The sequence below is a fragment of the Coturnix japonica genome, chromosome 23, assembly GCF_001577835.2.
Source record: "Coturnix japonica isolate 7356 chromosome 23, Coturnix japonica 2.1, whole genome shotgun sequence".
NCBI classification, from domain to species: Eukaryota; Metazoa; Chordata; class Aves; order Galliformes; family Phasianidae; genus Coturnix; species Coturnix japonica.
The window spans coordinates 812,433-837,695 of NC_029538.1; the positions used below are offsets into that span (position 1 = coordinate 812,433).

Here is a 25,263-nt window from a genome sequence, read left to right on the forward strand (position 1 = left end):
ACTCTCTGCTTGTCAGTCACAAGGAGTTATAATGGAGCTTAAATGGGTCTCCTGACACGGTACCCTTGTAACGGAGTGATAAATGCCAGTACTCCTACCTGACAGTGCACAGGAGGGGTGGGCAGTGGGGACCCCCTGGGTCCTGCTTGGAGCAGAGGGATTTCCCCAGAGCTAAGGGTCATAGGAAGGAATTAGAGGCTTCTGAGACAACTTGATCCAGTGGAAAATGTCCCTACCCACGACAGAGGGTTTGAACTGGATTATCTTTATGGTCCCTTGCATCTCAAACCATTGTGCCATTCTATATGGAAAGACTGAACACAAGGAGAATCACCATCATGATGAACTGCTGTTGTGATCAACAGCCGTTTTCATCTCCTGTAGTTGTTTGTCCTCTTAGAGTTTTCTTTGTCCAGGTATTTATTGGGCTGTAGTGTCACGACCTAGATCAGTGCTGAATTTAAGATTCCCCAGGTCTGGCTGTGCGACCTTCCATAGGTGAAGGCTGGGTACCCAATATGCCCAGGTTTCCTGGAGCCCAGTAGTCAAAGAATTGAGTTTCCAGAGCTCTGTTCCTCCAACTGCTTTAGTTTTGTGTTCAGGCATTCAAGGAGAAAACTGGAGTAAATGCAGTGGATGGGACTTGCAGGTGGGTATCTGTACCACTTGTATCACAAGATAAAGGCAAAGCATGCTAATACCTGAAGTTCCTACTTGCTGAGGGTTTCCTTCCATGGCATGAAGTTGCTTCCCGAGTTCCCATGTCCCATCTGGGTCACAGCATCCCTGGGCTCAGCTCCCACTCCCTCTGCCCTTTAGGATAGTCCTGTCTGATTGTATCCCCACTTGATGCTACTTTTCCCCTTGTTTCAAGAAATAATGCGTGAAAATACAGTGCAAACCACCACAAGTATACACATGCAGATGCTTAGTAACATCAGGCGTGACTTTGAGTCTATAGATAGACAAATACTGCAAGTGTTGACACCCAAGTAACAGGACTTATGTCATACACTTAGTCACATCTAGGATCTGCGCTTGCACAACCAGCCTGCTGCTAAATATGGAGGTTACAGACAAAATCTGAGCTCTGGGCAGTTGATGGCTTTGCTGAATTAGTGCCTGTGCTGGATTTTCATAGGATCATTAAGATTGGAAAAGACCTCTAAGATCACCAAGCCCAACCCTTCTCCTCCCTGCCCACTGACTTCATCCCCCAGTGGAACACCTCCAGGGACGGTGACTCCTGGGCAATCTCTGCCAACGCATCACCACTCTTTTGGAGAAGAAATTGTTCCCTAATAAGGCCATAAATTTTAATGCAGTGGTCAGCGTGTGTAACTGAAGAGTTAAAAAACCTACTGGGAAAGGAGTTAAAAACCCACTGGGAAAAAGCATGTAAGCGCCCAGCTGTCGGTCATTAGTGCTTCTCTCCCCTGAGCAGGCCCTGGGTTTTAAGGACAATGAACTGTGGTTTAGGAGAGGAACTATTCCCATTTGAATTGGATTATCTGACAATTTAAGTGCAATTGCATGAAAACAACATTAAAAGAACATTAAGATACTCTAGATAATAGGTCAGCCTTGTCTGATAGAACATATCACCAGCTTTGGTTTCTTGGCTTGCTCTTCGCTCTGTTCATTGGCTATCCAGGAGCAGAGCAAGGCAGAAGTCCTGTAAGATATGCATAAAATGGGGGGGAAAAAAGGAGGGGGGAAAGAAAAAGGGGAAAAAAAATTAATACAAAAGATACCTCTTCATCTGCCTAAAACCCTGTTCAAATGCACAATGGAACAAATTAAGCTTGTAGAGCCAGCTGTAATTTTGGCATTTCTCAGCTTTGCAAATAAACATTCTTTAATTAAAGCTCGTCTCTCGCTTCCGATGATTTTTAGACAAAGCAGTGAGAAGCAGTGCTGAGAGGGCCCGATCCCTCCTCAGGAAATGATCTTTTAAGGAGCACTGGGGGGGCACAGTTTAGTGGGAAATATATTAGTGATAGGTGGATGGTTGGACTGCATGATCTTAGATGTGTTTTCCAACCTTGGTGATTCTATGATTCTATGTTTATATAGGGGATGGCAGGGCAAATTTATTGATCTGCTTAAGCAACTCCTTTCCAGCACAGTGGCAAAAGGAGAGGTGGTCCAGCAGGGCAGGTGGCACAGCCTGTGTGTGTCTGGCTGGATTAAATCAGCCCTGGATTCTGTTCCCAGCTGTGCTGGAGGTGATCTTGCACAACATATCCACTATCTCATTTGTATGAGGCTTGAATGATACTTGTTGGGCTCTTCAGAGCAATAAGAGCCATTGCTCAATATTATAACCAGTGGAAACCGTGGCACTGTCGTGGATCAGTAGAAGGGACTGGAGGAGTAGCAAGTGTGCTCCCATCTCGAGTGTGTTTGGTAAGCTGGGCACTGGGCAGTCAGACTGGAGGCAGTGAGTCCTCAATAAGTGCAGGTGATGATTTTCAGGTATGTGTAGCTTGGCAGAATGAAGGAAATTGTCATGAGAGCTGTAAAGATGTACTTCCTGAATGCAGGACGTGTGCCATGACAGATTTCCAGTTGGAGGGGGAGAGCTGAAGGGCTCTTTAGAGGACAGCACCTTTACTTTCACTTGGGGTAAGGCATTTTATTTCTCATTTGCTTTTTGACACCACTGCTGAAATTATTATTCCAAGAGGACTGAGTTGATCCATACTAATTTAAGTGTCTAAAATAAAGTTATAGATGAGCTGTGTTTCCACGACTCCCAGTCATCGTTGCGATGTTTATTCTGTGGTGGTGAAGTCATTACCAATAAGCAACTGTTATGCTTTGAAAACAATGAAATCATTTAGTGATGACACTGAAATAAAGGGAGGTTAAGAGGCGGTGCGGCTGAGTTCAGCACGCTAAAAGTTTTGCATTTATTTGCTGCGAAGGGAACCTGTTGTTAAGAGCCTAACGCAGTGCAGCCGCCGTTAAGGAGTCTCTCCACTCTCATTTGTTTGATTTATGCAACCAGTTCCCACTGACCAGACCGGCTCCGATGGATTGCACCTCTGTAAAGCTGCCACAGTTGACTGTGATATTTTCCTGACTGTTTTTTCCATTTAAATCAACAACTTTAACCCTGGCTTTACCTCCTCAGCTCTAACTTAAGTCTTGAGGATTGCTTTTGGGAAATTGCTGTTTTTAGGTTTTCAAAGGTTACCCAAAGCGTCGAGTTATTGGATTATATTCAGCGGATGGGCTTGGGGGTGGTGGGGGAGGACTGTGATCAATGTCTGTGTCCTCTGGAGCTTTGAGAAGAAGCTCTCCCAGGGAGTGGCTTGCTTTGTGCATAGCGTTAGGCGCTGCCTGGAAGCGCTCAGCTCCCACAGTTGGATGCAAACTTGGCTCTGTCCCTTTTTTACGCGGCGTTTTCAGTACAAACCTGGGCCAGGGCCAGCATTTGTGACTTGGGATAGCGCGAGCCAACCATCCCAACCCCTGCTGCCTTCACGTGCTTTGTTTTCCTGAGGAATCGCCGAGCTCTCCGTTCTCCTGTTACCAACTGGCTGAGCTCAGAAGCTCTTCATGGCTCCCAGAGGTTGACTTTGGGGCTGTCATTAGCTCGAGATGTTATTGGCAGTGGGTCCTGTGAGCTGCCGCCAAGAAACATGTTTAGGCATTTGGATTGCTCTTGTAAATTTTAATTAATCACTTTGCTGCTGTATAAGGCAGCGCTGTAACACATACTTTATGTTCAAGGATTCAGTTTCTTACAGCAACATTGCACCACAGGTTAAAAAAGAAAGTAGTGGGGTAACAAACATCTACATTTACAGTCTCATGGTGGTTTTATTTGCAGAGAGGCTCTCAAAGTGCTGTCAGTGCCCAGTGTGGGCATGGGGCAGTGCAGGGATGCTTTGCAGCAGGAGATTCAGGGATGCTTCTGATGTGTACAGCTGGTATTTTGGGTCTTATTCCTGGGTATTCCTTATATATGGACACTTCCTTAAAAATGTAATGTATATATATACATACACACACATATATATATTTTCACAGGAGTTGGAGAAGTCAGGATTTGGGTGGTGGTGGGGATTCCTGATGCTTTTGCTTTGGGTTTTACAACAAAAAGACTTTCTGTTTCCAAGTCTGTTAATACAGGACCCCGCATTAACAATGAATGTGTTGAGTAAGTCACAAATGTAAATATTCAGTGTTGACATGGGTTGAACTACAGCTGTATGGAGCAGTCCAGAGCCTTATGGTATAGCTGTAAAGTTGTGGATGCTGAGATGCTTGGGATGTTGATGGGGAGGTCAACAAAGCTGTGCCCCGATAGCACTGGAGAGAGGGAAACAAAAGCCACGTATCAGGGCAGGGGAAGTACATAAGGAACATAGTGTTGTTTGATAGCATTGGTGATATAGACAGAACAGGGATTTGCTGTAGAAATGAACATAGATGAAGAAATTCTAATTTGCCACAGGGGAGTGTGCTGAGGAATGGGGTTGCCAAAACCCTGACATTGGGATGGAGGAGGCACGTTGTGCCACATTCACTCCTTAACCTGGGAGGCTCCCTTCTATAACCTCCTCTGCATTGGCTGTATCCCTCAACTCATGTGGGCTCTTGGACCAACTCAGGGATTTACATTACAGTGCTGTGCAGAGGATGCTGTGGAACTGCATCACCCCAAGACATTAGGCCAAAAACCTGTGTAATGAAGGTGTCGTGTAAGGGGATGGAGGTGTCATTTCACTTCTGCCTTGTTCACAGTGCTGTGTTCTGTGGTAGCCCGGGCCCCATAAAAGCATGATTGAATATCAGAATGTTTTTAACCCAGAAAAACAGGATTATTGCAAAGCCTACCAACAGGAATTGCAAGCATTGTGATTTTCTGAGTTGTTGCCCTGCTCTTGTTTCACTTTCACTTCTTTCTTTGCCGACCTCTGCTTGGGAGATTGATGTGGAGGCCAGCAGAGGCTCAGCTGCTTTCCAGGGGTGCAGCAATACGAGGGCTGACTCCTGTAGCATGATGAGGCTGTGCAATGCGTTATTATTATTATTTTCTTAAAGCAAACCCCAGACTTTGCAGCCAGCCTCATTAGTCACACGCTGTCCTTACGGGACCGCGTAGCTCGCCTGCTCCCTGCCACGTCCCTGAGCCTGGCACTGCAGCCCGGAGATTGACATCTCCTTCTCCAGCTCTGATCTCATGTCTTGACCATCTGCTTCTTCTGGTGGTCTCCAGAGGGTCTGCCAATCAGCAGAGCAGGCTCTGAATGCACAGGCAAATGGGTTAGATTATTTTTGGACCTTCCTTGCAGCCATCTGTTTGGGAGGGAGCCATGAGCTTGTCTTACCCAGCTGGGTTAAGGTGCTGTGGCAGCCTGCGAGGGAGGAGGAAGCAAACAGGATAAAGAAAATTACCCTCTTCTTAAGGAGCTGAATCAGCTGCGAGACGGCCGCGAGCTGTGTGCCAGCAGCTGGCACGGGTTGTGGGACATGGGGATATTTCCCAGCTCCATCCCTTCGGGGCTGGCTGCTGCCTTTGGGTGACACCAGGCGAGGCAGCAAGTTTGGTTCTGCTCCGGAGCTGACTCGTGTTGCCCGTGACAACCCGGGTCTGAGTCTGTTTTACATGCACACGCGTACACACATGCATATGTTGCTATAACAACCAGCCAGGACTTTTAAGAAATGTTGAACTCTGTTTTCCGGGTTGCAAAGCACCTCAGTTGTGCTGCAGTCCAGGAGGCAAACAGCTGCCTTCAGATTTCTGTTTTTCCCCCTAAAAAATTGTTCTAATTCAGGTATGCGAAGCAGAACATCTGGGTTAATTACCATGGAGTATAAGGCCTCAGTAGGGCAAGAGGCTTTGCTGCTCTTCTGTTGTTTGCTGCAGCCCATCCAGCATGATTGTAAAGGCTGTCATGGGAGTGCTGCTTTTGGTGTCTCTGGAGCACCAGGCAGCAGCAAAGCACAAATCACAGGTGAGGAGCTGGACCTGCAGCCTCCAACCCAAAGTAATGCTGTAACTTGCACAGCAACAGCCAGACACTGCTAGGAGCAGGAGGTGTTGACAGCAAAGACCTGTATTAGCTATGGGAAGCCTTTTCCTATAGCTGTAGCTACTGGTTAAGATATTTATGATATCTATTCAATGGCATTTGTCCCCTGGAGCAGATTGAATGCTAATACTATGTATTTTGCTTTGTTCTCTGAGTGATAAGGGTGCTCTCAGCAGTGTTGTCTTCCCCCCCCCCCAAAAAAGGGTTTTATTACAGGGAAAAGGGAAGGAGGAGTTGCACAGAAACCAGATGACACGTGTGTGCCAGCCCTTGCACACTCATCTTCATATTGGCTGCATCTGAAAGCCAGACTTACCTTAAAACAAGACCAGAGGAAGGCAGGGAGTTCTGCTTCCCTCTTTCAGGCAGTACTTTGTCTCCCTGTGATCCAAACACTTGTGGTCTTGTGGTGACTTCAGTGCAAACAGCAACGTCTAGGATACCCTGGCACTTCTTTTCCCATCCAACTCTGTGTTGAGGGAATGGAGATAAAAAGGCTCTGACCGTTGTCTGGGGATTTCTAGATATGCAGTAAACCAGAAACCAGCTGCAGTTGGATTGCTGGAGGTATAGAATTCCCAGACACATGAATGTATGGGCAGAATGGATCTGTGTAGTCTGGAAGCATGTGGTAAGTTGGATCCATCTCTCTGGAGCTGGATGCCTTCTGGAGGCGCTGCAAGATGGGTATAGGTGTGGGAATGTGATGCACATGCTCCAGTCAAGTGGTTGGTTCATGTCCATGGTTTTTGGTTTGCATGAAGGCCCCTTAATGATTTCAGTGGATTCCTGCTTCGTTCACCTGCACTCAGCATCAGGAAGCCTTCCTGGAATGATTCATCCCACAGCTCTGGGGCTGCACTTTGCCTTCCCTGGAGCACTCGGTGGCTGGGGACAGGCTGCTGAACTGAAAGGAAGACTTTTAGCTGCAAAAATTGTGCAAGCCAGCATGTGCTATTTCTGGAGCAGGCTGTAATGTATGCGTCTAGCCTGGCTCTCTTCAGCAACGGCCAAATGTTTTTCGAGCAGTAAAGAAGGTAAAATAGAGCAACACTGTGCCAGAGCCAGATTTTCTCTGCGTTCCCCAAGCAACGCCTGCAGGAGCCTGCACGTGCACTTGGGGACATGCAATTAAATGCTTTGGTCAACAGCAAGTGGAGTGGGTGCCCTTGGGCACGCTGGGGTTGGAGGCTCAGCGCCAACACAGAGCCCCACAGCCATGGGGCTCAGCCCTGTTTTGAAGCAGTGCCTGCCCAACTTAGGTTGAAGGCTTTTTTGTTGCAAAATGCAAAAATTAACAGTCCTCCCTGCAAGTCAATGGAAGGCAAAGCAAAGCAGGAGGGAGAAGGAAGCAGCCAGCAGGCTGAGCTGGCTCGTTAGAGTGCTGGAAGCAATTAAAGCCACGTTAGGTTGTTTCTTTGCCTAGTTTGCAGGGGAGGGTGAATACATGATGGGTATATGAACCCTATGGCGTTTGGGTCTGGGATGTGAGGCTTTGGGTGGTGCACTGCAGTGTGCTGTTGGGCAGATGGCACTGTGTCAATGCCAGCAGGGGACAATGGGGCAGTAGCTGGGGACTGCCTGTGGGCAATGAGACCCTCCTGCCCTGCCCAGGAACTGATGCTCTGCTCATCCCATTGGATGAAACCTTTGGTAAGTGCAGGTTTGAGAAGGTGATATCCAAGCCCCTAAACAGCACAGCAGCCAGTTGGGATGTTTGCTTATAGCACGTGCTTCAGGAATTAATTGAGCTGTGCCCGTGGTGCCATGTTCAGAAGGCAAAAGCAACATTTACTCACCAACTCTATGGGTTGTTAAACCAATTGCGTAGCACTTCTGGGTCCTTCACACTCACTGAATTCAAACCATTTTGTTTTGTAAGAAAGCTGCAAGATTAAGGTATAAATGATTGTGGGCTTTTTTTTTCCTTTGGCATTATTAAGTAGGAGGGTTTTGCTTCACCTTCTGCTTTTTGTTCACAATAATAGCAAGTATTCTCACTGCTCTTATTCAGCTCCATCCACAGTGTTTGTGTGAGTGCTTTTGCAATGACACTGCACAGAGTTTTCTGTACCTTCATACTGGCTGTGTTTGTGCCAACACATTATCCAGAGAAGGATGCAGATATAAAATTAGTTAATCTAATTGCTGGCAGCAGAAGGCATGGTGGGAAAGATGCTCTGAAGAACTGCTGGATGGGCTAACAGCATTAGGCCCCATTAAACCCTCTGAGAATGAACTGTCAGTAGATATTTCCTCCTATGTAACAGGAAAAATGAATTTAATCAGACAATAGGAGTAAGTTATTCTTTAGGTTGGTAATAAGAGCTAAAGGAAAATAAGAGTCACTTGTTCTAAGCTAATCTCAGCCTTTTGATTTTTTTTCATTTCTTTTCTTGAGAATCTTCCCATAACCTGAGGTGATTTTTGGATTTTTGTTCAGGATTAGCCCTGCTGGCCCTTAGGTTAGAATGGAACAAGAAGTTCCTGACCATGCCAAGAGCAGCTGGCCTTGTGGCATGGCCATGGTCCAGCTCTGAATGTTCAGGATGGAGTCTGGTTCCCATCTGGGGCCTTTGGTATTAAAGGAGCTGGAAAGCCTGTGACCAGCCTGTGCCTTCTATATGTGCATCTGTCAATGAGTCATTTCATGTGTGAAAAAAATCTCATCAAAAGCCATTTCAAGTCTAATGTTTATGAGCAACTCTGTGATGTGAGACCGTGAAGGGCAGTGATGAATGAGTGTGGAGTGGGTCAACATGCTTTGCTACAGCCCAGACCAGAGATCCCAGAATGAATCATAGAATCATAGTATCATAGAATCATAGTATCATAGACTCATAGAATGGCCTGGGTTGAAAAGGATCACAGTGATCATCTTGTTCGAACCCTATGCTATGTGTAGGGTCACCAACCAGCAGCCCAGGCTGCCCAGAGCCACATCCAGCCTGGCCTTGAATGCCTGCAGGGATGGGGCATCCACAGCCTCTTTGGGCTACCTGTTCCAGTGTGTCACCACCCTCTGCGTGAAAAACATCCTCCTAAGATCCAACCTAAACCTCCCTTGTCTCAGTTTAAAACCATTCCCCCTTGCCCTACCACTGTCCACCCTTGTAAACAGCCATTCCCCCTCCAAAAGAGTGAGAATAGAATCATAGAACTGCAGAATCATAGAAACATAGAATCACAGAATGCCTTGGGTTGGAAGGGACCTTAGAGATCAAGGGAAAAGCCCTAATGTCTCCATGGCAGGCAGTGTGTCTGTGGCATGAATGAATTGTTTGATTTAAAATCACCCCTTATGCCCTGGTCTCCTGTGTTTCTCCCCAGGCTCCCTCTCCCAGGCCGCCGTACGAACACCCTGAGCCTCCTCGAAGTGCTGGAGATGAACCCATAGCAGTGGGCAGCAGGTAGGAGGCTCAGCCTTGGCCTTGGAACCATGTGCTGCGTGGCCCATCACCAGGGTGATCCAGGGGCTGAGCTGCTGCAGGGTTTGCTGCTGGTTTTACACCCCTTTGATGAGGTGATGCACTGGCTGGAGTTTGCAATTTCAGGGTGAGATGGTTGGTGATGCATCATTCAAAAGGATGTTTAGAGTGACAAAGGTCTGACTCTCATTTTCACTTGTTTATTTCTGCTTGCTGTGTGCCATTGGTGTTGCTTGGAGCTGCCTGGACAAAAGCATGCCCTTGTCCAGGTCCCTGCTGCTGCTGTCTGAGCCCAGGAGATGTGCAGGTCACCTCTCAGCTCCTTCTGCTGTGATCTTATATCTGACTCTGTAGCCAGCAGCTGGCTCCTATGACATATTTAGAAGCAGAGGCTGTGGTCGCTTTTTATGCTTTGTAGGTGAGGTCATGACCATCAGGTACCCAACTTCTCCCTTCCTGCCCTTCCCATCCCTTACAGTGCACCTTGCAATTGACCCGAAGTTGCTTCACTTACTGATGAAAATTCACTCTTCTTAGGGATACTGGTTGTTTAACTATAGGGAAATTTGTGCAAGTGAAGCCAGTGGAGCACTGAGAAGACCCTCTAGGAGAAGATGCTGAACCAATGCCCAATGCTGGGTACTGACACTGCATGTTTGTGGTAGCACAGCCCAGGGCTTGGTGTGTTCAATGGGAAGTTTTTAGGGACCAAGAGTCACACGGCTGATACGACACAGATGGATGTAGCTCTTGTGTGAAAATTGGGTTTGATTGCTGCCTGCTTTGGAGCACACAGCCCTCAGAGTTGCACATCTCATGACAGCTTAGTGGTTCGCTCATAGTGGGTATGGTGCAGCTCTGTACTGTTGTTTTCAGAGTGGAAATGTGGGTAAAAGAGCAGGAAAGCCAAGGGGGGATGAAGGAAGATGGGCTGGAGAGCCCACCTGCAGGAGCTGCAGCCATGCCTGGGGGAGAAGCTGCTGTCCTGGCAGCAAGGGGAGAATGGAAGGAGGATGCTGCCATGTGGCATGGCCTCATCTTCAGTCTCAATGGCCAGTGGTAATTGAAGGGGACAGATTTTGCTCCATGGCAGCAGCAGGTAGCCTGTCTCCAGCGAGAGCTCAGAGCTGTCTCCATCAGGAAAATACTTCTTGCTCCACGGCCGTTATAGCTCATTATCTCACTGACCTTTAATTCTGCAAGTGTTCCTTGCAATGTGTTTCTTCAGCCTGCTCCAGCTCCTGACCTCCGTTCCCAGAGGCAGCAGGATAAAATATTCATCTGCTGTGCTGTCTAGCTACTTTGCATCCCTCCTCCACCCCTCCATCTCTGTCCTTTTTGGCAATCTGTTGTATTTTATTTTTGGTCTGAGTCCAGGAGCTGAGCAAAAAGTACTTGGGCAGCTGGAGCAAAAAACAATGGGTTTGAAACACACTTTAATGTGTTTGTAAACAAGTGCTCTTCATCAGGGTCCCTGCCCAGTGCACTGGCAGCAAAACTGAGACTCTTCTGAGGTCAACATTAATTGCATGGTGTAAAATGGTCAAGATGCAATGGGAAATATCTCCTGTCCCACTGCGTTCCGTAGAATCATAAAGGTTAGAAAAGACTTCTGAGATCACCACGCCCAGCCATGATACTCTGCTCATCACTGTGGTCATTGAGCACCTGGGGTTGCTCTTTTCACAACCGCAGCAGGGAAGATGGGCAAAGATTTCTGACAGTGTTGGGGAGGATTGTGTTGGCTTTGAGGGTGCACCAGATGTTACAGCTGTGGGAAATCAGCTGCTGGGTAAGACTGATGTAGAGAACAATCCTGCTGTCTCGTTAGGATCTCTCAGTTTCTTCCTTATTTCCATAGCTTGCTTATAGTGGGCATATACAGGAGGAGAAAAGCCAAAGTGCTCTAAAACCAGCCCCTTTGCTGCACCCCAGCACAGCTCCCAGCCCCTGGCTGCTCTGTAGCTGCTCGGGGATGGATGCAGCCACTCTTGAGCTCTCCCGTGAGCAGCAGCGTAATTGCAGAAATTGGCACAGTGGCTTGGATCGAGATCTAATTAATTAATTCGAGACATGCTGGGATTCAATTTTATTAAACCTTGGAATCAGAGTAGACGAGATGAAATGTAAGCAAAGGTTTGGGAAAGGAGAGGGTATGAGCTGCCTGCCAGCTCTGCCGTCATGGGACCTTCATGTCCTTCACCGACATGGCACTGAGGGCATGCTCAGGGTATAGAAGTGTATATGTGTGTGTGTACACACATACATCCAGCAGCAGCCTGCTCTGAGGGTTTCTCTCCAGCTCGGGCTATCAGAGAGGCTCTGCTTCCCCCACCCCCTTTCTATGTTACCTTGTGCAAGGTGCCTACCCCATCCCTCTCTTGCTCCTCAACAACACCAGTGGTGATGAAGGGGTTTCTTTGGCCTCTCCCTGCCCCTGTGCTGATGGATGTGGCACTGGATTTATTGCTTGTAATGTGATTTGGGGTCTTCTGGAATGGAAATCCATTGCTCATACCATCGCATCTTGAGGCTTGCTCTGCTCCCAGCTGTCAGGTCAGGTGTCTGTGTGCTGCCGTGGCTTTTCATTGCCAAACTTTTCAGGAACAAAGTCTTTTCTTTTTTAAACCAATGCTTATGTGGTGTGTATGCAGAACTCTCATCTCTCTGAGAAGAGGTGCAAGCAGAAACTACAGCCTTCCCAGGGTGTTGCTTTGCCTGCCGCATCCAGAGCATCCCACACGAGCCAGCTCCTCTGCTGACAGTGGCAGGAATAAACGTTACACTAATTTTAGCTCTCCCTCCAAGGTGGGTATATCTCTGGGGTGAGGGCACAATGAATGCCCTATTCATGGAACTACAAACACAGTAAAAAGAAGAGGGAGAGAGAGAGAGAAAAAAAGAAGTGTCCCACCCTAACGTGTTTCTGATCTCCAAACAGCTCTAATTTTGGCTTGCTCAGAGAACAAGACGAGGTAGTGTTCGTTTTAACAGCCAGGAAAGGGCTGTCTGTTTATATTTAGGGCCTTGTAGATTTGCACAGCGTGTGCAGGTGGCACATTAAAACATGTGGATGATTTCTTACCAGGATAAGGCTGTGTTTTTACTGGAGCACCTTTAATTTTCTACGAGGGCTAAGTAAGCACTGTGAATCCTGTTGCAATGTGTTCTGGGGTTAAATGTAATGGATTTTGGAGTGTTGTTCTGCGCTTAATCCCAGTGGATTCCTCCCTCCTTGCACTTTCCAATGTGGCTCTGCCCAGGGCTCATGTGTTGAAGAACAAGTTGGCATCTCCTGCCACCTGGAGCCTGTAGGGCACTGATGACTGTCATTTGCTCACCAGTGCTGGCACACTGCAGCCTGGTGAACAAGTAGGATGGATAGAGAGCATCATGAGCATCTTCCTGCAGCAAGGAAGGTCTCAGTCACTTCTATTGCTTGTAGCTTTGATGTGCACCTCTGGTTGAAAGTGGTTGTTCCCCTTAAACCCAGCCATGCATGTTACTCCATTGGTTCCAGGAGATTCAGGAACCCATTCATTGCTCACCTGGAATCATCTTGACTTCAGTGGCGTTTCTTGGCCTGTGCATTTGGGCTGTGGTCCTGGCATTTGGTTGTTGTTCCTATTTGTCCTGATCCACATGTAAAAGGGACAACTCATAACTGAGACTGAGACAGGCTCTCCAGTTCTTTGAAGCAGTAGCATTTAAGTATGCCTTGCATCCTGCTTGATGCTGAGATGTTGGAGATAGCTGAGCAGCAAGCACAGATGCTGAAACTCTCTTGCTGGCATTTGGGAGCTGAAAGCCTCATCCTTCTGCCACCCTTTGGAAATCACTCATTGGCCACTAACCCTGCTCTGACAATAGATTGTGCCTTTTACATGGAGAACCCAGGTGCTCATTTGGTATTTGATAAGCTTACCCAGATCCCAGGGGTAGGGAGGGCTTTGTGAAGCAGAGTGCAGCTATTAATGTGACTTTCCTTGGTCTCCTGTAGCTCCTGGTCCCCTGAGATTTGTTCTCGGATCCAAAATTAGAAAGCTGTTGATGGTTCTTTCATTCAGAGTTACGAAAGGGGCTGTTTGACTGAGCTGAGACACTGGGCAGCTGTGAGCAAATGAGGCTCAAAGTGGTTGCAAGAGCAGGATGGAGCTCAGTGCGGAGAAAAGATACCAAGTTTTAATTACAGGTACCTGTGTCATACCACGGGTCTGGGAGATGGGGCAGAAAAGAGTGGAATCCAGGTTCTGTTTGCACTGAACTATTTCTGTGCCTGTTTGGGTACTTTGCTGTGGTAACCAAAGGACCTATTTTTAGCACCTTTCCCAAGATTCTCCTCCTCACTCCACTGAGCTGCTTGGGAAGCTTGTGTGCAAAACTGTCCCAGGGGTCTTCAAGTTAAATTGAATCTTAATTCAGATGGATTCCAAAGGATTATGTTCTTCAAAATACATCAGATTCTGCAGGATACCACCCTGGCTCTGTGTCCTGCTCAGGACGGAGCTGGTCATCCCCATATCCCCAGTTCCATCATGTACCCACTTGCATTGCTACAAAGGGCTGGAAAAGTCTGCCTTTATTTTGTCAGATCCTGATTACTGCACGAACCCAGTCACGTTGTAATGGCAATTCGTCTTAAGAGTTTAACAGAGTAATCCACAAATCCATTCCTTCCTGGTCGTCAGCCAGTGAAGCGCCTCTGAGTCCAGCATAGCAAAGATCATCTCTCTGTTTCCCTGGGAGGATCCATCATAGGGGATAACAAACAAGTTTTGTTGTACGTTTGTATATGTCCTTATGGTCAGACTTTTACCCTGTTCTCTTTGTCTTAAAGTCCTTCAGATTTTACTGCACTAACAGTGGGGTATTTGTATGCTCCAACTGACACATAGAGAAAATTCACCATGAAATATTTACTTGAGGAAGTGTTTTTAGGCTTCATAAAGCATAGATATGCAAAGGAATATAAGCAAAGGAGCCACAATGCAAACAGGGAGAGGTGAACTTCTTCCAATGTTATTCCCAGTGTGAATTTTCAATGTGTTTCAGTATTGGAGCCCCTTGGAGAAAGGAAACAGCACAGCTTTTAGTGTTATCTGTGTGTAACAGGTCAACTTCAGTCAATGGGGAGGATGTTACATTAAGTGTACCCGTGATGGATTTGCTTCCATATGATGGTTCAAGTTCATGCGTTGAAATGATTCAGGTATTACAGAATGGAAATCCCAAAGTGGAACCTGATACACTGATGCTCATAGCATGGGAGCTCTCTGCTGTCAAAGGCTTTTACTTTCAATGTGATATTACTTGACTCTATGTCACTGTCCTTAGTTATGCCTCAAACTCATGCTCCATCCTGTAGCCAGAGGAGCAATGATGGTAATATTTGCTTATTCTTATTCAGTCAAGGAGGTATTTAGCCTTTTTAACGCTTAGGATTTGCTTTAATCCCATGTGACCACAGTTATCTAGGTAGTCCTGGAAGACAAAATAACTTCTGAACTCAAGATGCTTGAGCTTTGAGAGTGATGGTCAGCAGCACAACTTCATGTTCACACAGATACACAAAATGCCCTTATTATTATTCTTTTTTTTTTTTTCCTTGTTATTTTTTTTCTGATTTATTCTGGGAATGGAAAGAAAAAACACTACATAGAGTGTGAATATTGAAAACAGCAGGCAGGTGTGGACTTGACTATATACAGGTAGAGCACTTGGAAGAGCTAATCTGAAACCTGTGCACCTGTTTTATCTTCATCACCATTAGATCTGGTTATCCATATCGAGTCAATGGGAAAGTTAATGAGGAAATGTGGGTGCTGCAGAATGGCAGAGAGGTTGCACAATACCTCCCTGCTGCTTGGCCATCCCTCCCCTTGGCCAAGGGGCAGCCAGTGTAGAGAAACTACATATGTATGAGCAGTGCAGTTGCCATATACCCAGTACACAGAAACTCTATCAATGCAGTAACTATACTGTAAAGGTGTGCAGCAGGATATGCTGCTCTTATTTAACCTGCCCTGGAAATGCAAGAGCACGTGGCTCCTAACAAGATTAGGTATTACATTTAAAAACACTAAGCTTGTTAACACAGTGCATAATTAGGCTCTGGAATTGACTGCCAAGGAAAATCTTTGAGTGGACCTTAATAACGCTTTAAAAACCAGACAGACACTACTATTATTGATAAAATGACACATAGATCTGTTCGGTGAGAGCTGCGGAAAAGTCAGGCTGCTTTAGAACTACAGCCTCACGTGTTGGGCCTCAAGGCAAACCCTCCTTCCACAAACCCCACTTGGTGCTGGAGTGAGCCCAAGCAGAATCAGCTAAGAAGGAAAATGGGATGGACCTTCCAACCATGCAGTCATCCTGCAGGCTCTGTGTCCAGGTGGAGCTTTGCTCCTTGATTCCTTTCTTACTTAATCAGCTTTGTGCTGCTGTAAATCCACGTGCAGTGGTGGGACAGTTTGTGATGAAGAGTGCATTAAGGTTTAATGCTCATCGAGGTCATGTTTGGGTCCCATCCAGAGGATGCTGTGAGCAGAGCCTGGGGACCACATTAATCCTCCTCAGAAGGTGCTGGTGCTGTTCTGCAGGTGGGACAGCCTCACCAGTTTCACCCTGTAGGTTTAAAGTTGATTTTATGCCAAAACACCATTAATTTCTGCCATCTTAGAAATTAAGCCTCTGCCGTCTGTGCTCAGTGCTGAGACATGTAGGTCTCCATGCAGAGCTCTATTAGCTCAATTTACCCTTTTCTTCCAAGACAGTTTTAAGCACTAATTGACCAGAATTCAAACCAGCTTTCTCTCCTGGTGATGTGGTTCATTGCTTATAATTGACCTGCTTTTCTGGCAGGGAAGAGAGCTGTACCAGCCAGCATATACTGTGTGGCTGTAGCTTGGAATTACTTAGATGTAAGCCCTGAAAGGAAAACTTTAGGAGCTTTCTCTGCGGAACTGAAGCTGTAAAATAAAATATATGGAAAGAAAAATTTCCACACTAGTCTTTTAAACATGTAAGCAGTTTCGGGGAAGGAAGCTTAGCGCTGCTGGTAGCAGAATGCAGCTTTCTGGAGGTTGTCCTGGATGGACAGCCAACAGTCTGAGAGTGTGAGAAAAAATAACTTAGAATCAAGGAATCATTAAGGCTGGAAAAGACCAGTAAGATCACCCGGTCAGCATGATCCTTTCTATCTTCTTATTCCTCTATAGTCCCATATTTGTTTTTCCCCAAACCACCTTGAACCTTCCCTGACTTTGGTTCCTTCCTCAAACATCCCATTGTGAGCATTGTGCAATCCCCAGGTGTGATTCCCCTGCACTCCAATAAGCATCCCATCCCTGCCCCAGTCCATAATGAACTCGAGTTGACTCATGGCGTGGGTCATGGCTCTCGTCATCCTGGATTTCACACCTGGATCTGGGGCTGAGGCTCTCCTGGGACAGCCCTGGGCTGGGTGTCCCTTCCCATGAGCCCATAATTTGGGTCCCCGCCTGCTGTTGTGCTCTGTGCTTCTCTGGGTTTATGATGGGCAGGGAGGGGCCTGTGGCTCCTGGGATGGGCTCAGAGTAGGTGAGCAGGGTGTTACTTGCTCCCTTCACCTCCCTTGGAATCTCTGTGCTCTTTTGTGGGTGTGCAGGTGGAGATTTTTATCACATAATGTGACACAGAGATGGCCAAGGGTGGTGTGATCCATGTTTCCCACTGGGAAATGAGGAGAGCTGGACGAGATGTGTAAGGAGAACTGCAACCCCCCAGTCCCAGATGTCATAAGACTCGTACTGGTGTCAGTAGTGGACAGGAGTTGAGTGCACATTAGCAGTTCTTAGACTGCAGAGCACTTTATGTACTATGTATTTAATGTGGGAGCTGCCCATGCCCAGTAGAGGTGGAGCAGGTGCCCTCCCTTTGGTTTGAGATGTAGATGAAGTATAAGCCAAGCATCTGGTCCCAAGCCAGAGGCATTTCTGAGCAACTGTGTGTGCCTGATTATGAGTATCAATGGGTATCAAGGGAGTATTCTAGGTCCCATGTGGCCTCTGTTCAAGTTTAGACTCTGCAGCTTGCAGCATTGTGCTGCTGGATTGTGTTCCTGGATGTGGGCACACATCAGCTCCCAATGGTAGGCAAAGACACCAAAGCAGATGCAAAAACATCTGGACATCACCTAAAGCTGAAAGATTTTTTCCATCTTCTGCTGATGCCCTGTGTGGAGCCTTGGCTGCTCTCCAGCAGCAGTCCCTCTCTGTTCTCCTGCCTTGGAGGTGAGTGAGAATCTCTTCTGCCATGAGCCGTGGGGAAGAGAAGAGCACTGAGAGAGGAAGAAACACACCTCGCTGCTTAAATTAGCCTCTCTGGGATTCTTTTGAGAAGATAGGAAATATGACAGCCTGATTTACAACAGCCCTTTTCTGCCTTGGAACTCACTGTGTGCCTGTCCTGTCTCCCTGCATCTAGAAATAAATCATCACGCACTCACAGAAAGGCACCCTTTTATTTGGCCACCATATGTGCCTGACAGCTCAAACACACATTTTTAGGCAGTGCTGCCTCTCCCTGTTTCTTCTCCAGGCGCTGTGAGTTTGAAGCATTGATTTTGCATTCGGGCTTTGTTATTTTTTCCTTTTGTTTGAGGGCTGCAGAAGGGAACTGCAATATGACCAACCCAAACTCTTTCAGCTGCTTGTGTGACCCTGAATGCGTGAGAAAGGATATAGAACAGCAGGAAAAGATGAGAATCGGAGGGTGATACCTGCTTGTGCCCTGCGAGTTTATCAGTGGATGTCCTGGTGGTGGTGAAAACTCCCTTAATCCTTAATGGCATGTGTGGCTGTCTTGTTTACAGGACAGAGAGATGAAAAAACAACAACAACAATTAATGGTTGCATTGAGACTGATGGGATCTTGGACTGTTTATTTCAAAATGGTCAAACTGACCAAGAATGGCAGCTCAGGTTCTGCCTACTTTGCATCGGTGAATGATACACCATTGAATAATACATAGTAAGCAGAGTGATGGGAGTCTCTGCTGTGAGGCCACCTAGGACAGAGATGAGATTGCTGCAGGAACTGATTTTGCACCAGTTCTAGCATTGTTGTTCTCTAGGTGCAAATTTCTGTACTTAAGGAACAAACGCTATATGTTTGGTGGGGGGAGAAGCTGATTCTGCCTTGAAAGATAGAATATGAGCTGACAGAATGTTGCAAGTTTCTGTAGTGAGACCCAGAAATGAGGCAATGCAATTGAAGCAAGGAGCAACAGTGCTCTGGTTGTGGGAGATAGTTCTCACATGGAAATGTCCTGATGCATTATTGCTTGGCATCACCATTGAAACAAATGTGCAAGTTGTTACCAAAGCCTTCCTCTTTACCTGCCTACATATACATGATATTGAAAGAGCATCCAACACAAGATCCAGGTACCCGGGGGGAGTTGTTAAAAATACACTAAAATAGTACACAACCTGCCAGCTCAGCTGGAGCAAGTGAGAAAAATCCTGCAGAGAGCTGACCTTATCCCATTGCACGGGGCTCCCCTGCTGTGTGCATGCTGCTGAGATGAGCAGGGCCAGGCAGTGAAATGTGAGAGCCAAATGCTACGGGAGCAAGTGACAGAGGTCCAGGATGGAGCATGCGTTGGCTGGAAGGTGTGCTGCAAGGGTGGGAGAAGCAACCAGAGGTTGTTTTGCATCAGGTTGTCCTCTGAGATGGGGGATTTCCCACTGATGACAGCATGCTGTTGACCCTGTCTGGGGAATTCATGATGGGAGAATCCTTTGTTGTACTGTATTGAAGGAATCTAAGGAGGATGCTGGGATGGGGGATGTGATTTTGCAGAGAACAGTGAAAGATACGCAGTTGTGCTTTCTGTCCTGATAAAGGAATTTGAGAGCAGATTTCAAGGCTGCCAAAAAAAAGTCATTGACTTTTTGGTATATTTGCAACTCTATTTTCGGTTGACAGAAATACATTGCCTGCTAGTTTTCAAATAGAATGCATAGAGTTGCGATCAGATATTGAACTCAGAAATCGTATTGTGTTTCTCTACTAGAGAATGTTTATGGAGGCCCAACAGTGGATGTGAGCAGTGGGTGCTGGATTTCAGCAGTGGTGACAGAGGCAGTGGGTCACCTCCACTGGTGCAGATTTTGACAAGCACAGCATGCAGGTTCTTGTCAAAAATACTCAGATAATGGTGGTGACTGTGTTGAAAAATAGTGTTTGGTAGCGGAGAGTTTGATCTATTAAAGAGTGTTATTGTGCTCTCTGTATTGGTTATAGTTTCCATGGAAATAAAGAGGAGGCATTACTTTCAGAGCAACCTACATATATAAGGTCCAAGGCAATTCCTCTTCACTTGCTGCAGCCCAGGCAAGCCAATAGGTTGGACACTCATGATCTAGTCCATCCCCAAGCCATTCTCACTGACTGTGCCCCTTAGTGCTACATCTCCACATCTCTGCAACACCTCCACCAACCCCATTCAGCCCATACCGTTGCTTCAGTTATTCCTAATATGCAACCTGAACCTCCATTGGAACAACTTGTGGCCATCACTTCAAGTCCTAGATAATGGCTATTTCTATGATGTCTTTTGTCTAAAAAGCTGCCAGACCCTTGTAGACTATATACATGTGGTCCTGCCAGACAGGAGATGACTCAGGGGTTGGAGGCTGTTTTCACAACCAGGCATTCACCCAGAGGGTGGTGACGCACTGGAACAGGTTGCCCAAGGAGGCTGTGGATGCCCCATCCCTGCAGGCATTCAAGGCCAGGCTGGATGTGGCTCTGGGCATCCTGGTCTGGTGATTGGTGACTTTGCACATAGTAGGGGTTTGGAACTGGGTGAGCACTGTGGTCCTTTTCAACCCAGGCCATTCTATGATTCTGTGATTCAGGAATTCTGAGATGAGAAATTTCTGATGGGTCTTGGGAGTTCTGCTCGGTGGAATGCAAAAAAACCTGTGACCAAGGGGACTCTGCGATTTGTGACCATTTGATTTCCTTTCTGAAAAGCAAACCTACACTTTCGTTTGTGTAGTATTTTTGGGGGGGGAGATGATTCCTGTGTACACGGTATAAGCCAAACTATATGGTGAAAATGCTTATTTAATCTTCAAATCAGCACTTGTTATGTATAGACACCCATTCTACTGGATGTGGACCCGCTCTGTTATACCTTGTTTCATGTGTATTGGTGTGGTTATTGGGGTATTTGCCATTCATTGGTCTACATCAGTGGTTTCCAATCTTCTTTTAATTTGTAAGTTTTACATTTTTATGGTGGGGTGCAGTCATTTGCATAGCAAATTTAAGCCTCTGGACACTGCCTTTGCTTTTCTTACTGACAACTCACAAAACCCTTAGAAGTTGCCCCTGAATCCCAAGGGCTTCCCAGACATGCTGGAAATGACTGGCCTAAGATGAATAGGAGGGTTGTACAGAAAAAGACAGAAAGGAGGAAAAAAGTCATGTCCCTTCCCCAGTATAAACACAGCAGGACTGGAAGTGCTGGCTCTGAAGATGATATCTCCTGTCCCTGAAAAATGGATCAAGCAAGTGGGAAGGTCATACAGTCACAGGATCAAAGAATATTTGTGCTGGAAGGGTCTTAAAAATTGAAGAATCATAGAATTACTTGCGTTGGGCTGTGCTGAGATGGGTTGGATTGTGTTGAGTTGTGTTGGGCTGGATTGGGTTGAGTTGTGTTGGGCTGGATTGGATTGGGTTAGGTTGAGTTCGATTGTGTTGGGCTGGATTGGGTTGAGTTGAGTTGTGTTGTGTTGGGCTCAATTGTGTTGGATTGGGTTGGGTTGAGTTGTGTTGTGTTGGGCTCGATTGTGTTGGATTGGGTTGGGTTGAGTTGTGTTGTGTTCGGCTGGATTGGGTTGGGTTGGTCTGGATTGGCTTGGATTGGGTTGGGTTGGGTTGAGTTGAGTTGTGTTGTGTTGTGTTGTGTTGTGTTGTGTTGGGCTGGGTTGGGCAGCACTGATTTGGGGTGGACGCGTACTTCAAGATGGCAGAACCACAGAAAGGTTGCGTTAAAAGGGACCTCAAAACACACCCAGCCTCAACTCCTTCTGTGGGGTAGGAGGGGACACAACACCCTCTGTGCCCCCAGCACAGCCAGACAGCAGCATCTGAGGGGCAGAAAACCCAGCAGCCTGGCTCTTCCACTCATTAACTCCTGCCAAAATCCCCAACCTCCCCTCTCCTCCCTCCCCGAGCGCTGTTCGGCGCGGCGCAATGCGTGTGTTCGCTCGGATTGCTCAGAGTTGGCTGCGGTTCCTATTCGCAACATATTGTTTGACAAATGTCAATTCTGAAGAAAAATAATTTAAATTATATCTTCGAGACAAAGTTTCAGATTTAACGTTGAGCAGATGCTCTGTCTAAAATTAGCATAATGATTCCTCATGCCTGCTACTTACCAGGACATGTGTCTTTAATGTAAGTGTTGGAATAATAATGAAACTTTGCAGTAATTTTTTTAATTTTTTTTTTTTTTTGGGGGGGGGGGATAATTGTAGATTCTCCCGCATGCTTTTGAAATGTTTAATGAGCACAGGGACCTTTGGAGTTAAGCAAAGCTATTTTTCTCACTTTGCAGATGTGGAAAGGGTGATGCAGAGTTCCCAGTGCTGGGAAGGAGACAGCATGGGGGGAACAAGGTCACTGCCTGCAGTGGGCATTCAGCTCCCAGCTGCTGGTGGGAGGGCTGGAAGGGCCGTGAGCTGCCATCAGTGCACATAGTGATGGGATTTCCTAATGTAAGGGGGAGAGTTTTTCCAGCGTTGGGCTTTTACTGGTGCAGGCTGTGGGGCATGAGCCTGCGGCTTCTAAAGGTCTTGTTTCACTTTTAGGGATTTACAGTTCAGATCGTAAAAGGTTGTTAAATATGCCTCAAAATGTTAAGTTGGATCTGTGGGTTTCTGCTGCTGTGACTTTCCTAAGCAGAACGATGACATGGGAAATGTATTCCCAGTGCCCTCTTCAATCTAGGAGCATGATTGCTCCGAGTTGGACGTGAGGGCTTTAAACAAACAAACAAGCAAAGAAGCAAACAACCTCTGATAGTCCCCGGACAGTTTCCCAGATGGGAAAACTTTGCAACAGAAAGGTGAAGTGACTTCAAGAATGAATATGAACAGCCCAGATTCCCATGCTGTAGCAAAGGGGTTTAGGGGGAGCCTCTTTTCATGCTGCATGAATTCATACTGCAGCTCTAGCGATGGTAAAGATGGAAAAGATTAGAGTAGTGACCCAGCTCTGGGCATTGGCAATGGGAAGGAGAGGGATGGGCTGGGATGTGTGAGCAGCCACGGGGCAGTGGGTGCAGTGTGCTATGGGATCACAGTGCTAGCAGCAGGGAAGGTGGAAAAATGACAGTGCTCCAAAAAACGGGAACAGAAACAGCTTCCTAGAGACCTTTTCAGGCAGTGGGTAATTTTTACCCATCCTGAGTTGGGTGAGGGATGGGATCAGCGGAAGGGAAAGAGCCCAACCTTTGGGTGTCAGGGGAGCTGTGGTTGTGTTGGCCAACCATGACCCAAGTATGGCCTCTGTCCCAACCAAACATTGGTTTGGAATAAAGGGTGCCCACAAAACTCACCTCAGTAGCCCCACAGGGTGAAGCCTCAAGGGAACCCTGCCCTTCCTCTTCCCATTTCAGTAAAACCACACTTTTCCACCCAAGAAAAGGCACCGCCACGGGCAAACACCTTTGTGCTAATTGCATTGAATGGCCACATTTGTGCTGGTCAGGAAAGAAATACCCGGACCCTGTGGGTGCTGGGGCATGGAAGGTGACTTTGGGAAGTGGCAAGAGGGAATTTAAGTGATGAGCGGATGCTGAAGTGCAGGTCAAAAGTAATAATAAATAAAAGAAAAAAATACCTACGCTGCTTACTTTTGAGGAAATACTTCAATGTTCCTGTATTCAATGCTGTGTGGTGCACCTTGCTGCTGTTTCTATGGATCCTGAGGCTGTGTCCATTGTGCACTGTGCCCATGCACCCCTTGAGCCATATTTCATTTATTATATATATATATTAGTATTTAGCATATCTAGTGTCTGCATCAGTATGGTGAGGCAACTGCACCTACTTATGGCAAAGTGACTCAAGCTGAGACCATGGGAGCAAAATTAAACACATAATGCCACAAAGCATTGCTACGTCACAGTTATTCTCACTTATGTCCAGAATGAGAGATGCAGAAATGGAGAGTGAAGCTGGGCTAGTAACAAGCCCATAGAAAGCAGCTGTGTTATATGGCATTTTCTTGCTTTTAGCACCAAATCACCAGGGAAGGCAGCAGATAGGGACTGACGGGGGGCTGCTCAATGCTGCAGCAGTGGGGTTCCAGTCACTCACTGTTCTGGAAAGCAACATGTTGCTTGCTGAGCAAAACAACAGGGCTGATGTTAAAAGCACACCATGCCAGGTCTGGCTGCTGTAGAGACCACACAGCATCCTTACTTCATCCTTAGATGCCTTTTTATTTTATATATATCTATATATCTATATATAGATATTATTTTTTTGGCTCAGCTCTGACTTTTTGAAGTCTGAAGTCAGATAGGAGCAGAGGCTTGGCAGTATATATATACATATCTACATATGTACACATACTTTGGAACGAGTGATGTCTTTGTGCAGCCTGAATCAGAAGAGCCCCATCACACCCCCACCCCTGGGCAGTGCATGGTCGGAGTGATGAGAGCGTTGTTTCCCCTTCCAACACAAGGTTTGTTAGGGGCAGTGCTTAGTTAAAAACAAGCAAACAACCAAACAACCTTCAAGTCCTCTCGCTGAGCCTATCGGACTGCAGGCTTAAGAGCTGAGCCAAAAAAAATAGTGACATCTGAGGATGAAATAACGATAATGCGAGTAGAGCAAAGCCAAGGGAGAGAGTGGAAAAAGGTGCGTTTGGGCGGTGGGATGGTGAGGGGTCCCGCTAGGAACCCTGAGCTCTACGTGTCCCCACTCTGTAACCCTGAATTCGGGCTCCGGTCGCTCCGGGTATCCCGGAGAGCGGATCTGCCGGGCAGATGGGGAGGGGACGGGGAGGAGGAGGGGGAGGAGGAAGGATAAGGAGGAAGGAGGCGCTGCCCTCGGCTCCCCGTATCCCCCGTCCCTGCTCCAGGTCCGCTCCGTCCCCTCCCGTCGCTGCGTTCCGTCCCGGCTGGGGCTGCAGGATTCCCTCGCTCGTCCCCAGCCCGCGGAGAGCTCTTGACAACAGGAAACAATGTGTAGTGAATGGAAAAAGGGGGTGGTGCCGCCTGCACAACTTCCCCTGACATCACTGCCCAAATAAGGAGCTTGAAACGAACCTTTTCTATTGCAGCCCGGCAGAAGATCCCCCCGGAGTCCCAGGGTCTGCAGAGGCAATGGCAGAGCCGCGGCTGCAGGGCGGGGGGCGAGCGCAGGTAACGGGCACCGCTCCCTCCGTCCCGTTCTTTCTCTTTCTCTATTTCATTTCATTTCGATTCCTTTTTTTCCTCCTTGGGGCAGAGGGGAGCTGGGGGCAGAACAGCGCAGCGGGGAGCACGGGGACGCTGCTGGCTGTAGGGGTCTTAATTGGTGCCTAGCTCTAATTAAGGTCCGGGACTTGCTGCGGGTTTGCGCTGGCCGTGTTAAGCGGGGTGAGCCGTGTGTCCGCGTGTCCGTCCGTCTGTCCAGGACGGATTTCCTCCTTAACGCTCGCACAGGAAAGTGATCGGGGAGCGCCACGTGACGGCAGCGAGCAGAATCCTGCGTGGGTAAAGCCCT

The 25,263-nt window shown here is 47.2% G+C and overlaps 1 protein-coding gene across 8 annotated transcripts in view; it reads left to right on the top strand.

Moving 5' to 3' along the window:
• The window catches only part of HIVEP3 (HIVEP zinc finger 3), a 204,550-nt gene that overhangs the window by 86,824 nt on the left and 92,463 nt on the right, over positions 1–25,263 (top strand). For 5 of the 8 annotated variants that reach the window (XM_032448947.1, XM_032448946.1, XM_032448949.1 and 2 more), the window contains 2 exons: positions 9,384–9,463; positions 24,839–24,920. The gene's annotated coding sequence lies outside the window, so the exon portion shown is untranslated. Of the gene's footprint in view, positions 1–9,383; positions 9,464–24,775; positions 24,921–25,263 lie in introns of those variants that run through there. The other 3 variants (XM_032448948.1, XM_032448951.1, XM_015883624.2) reach the window with 2 other exon arrangements.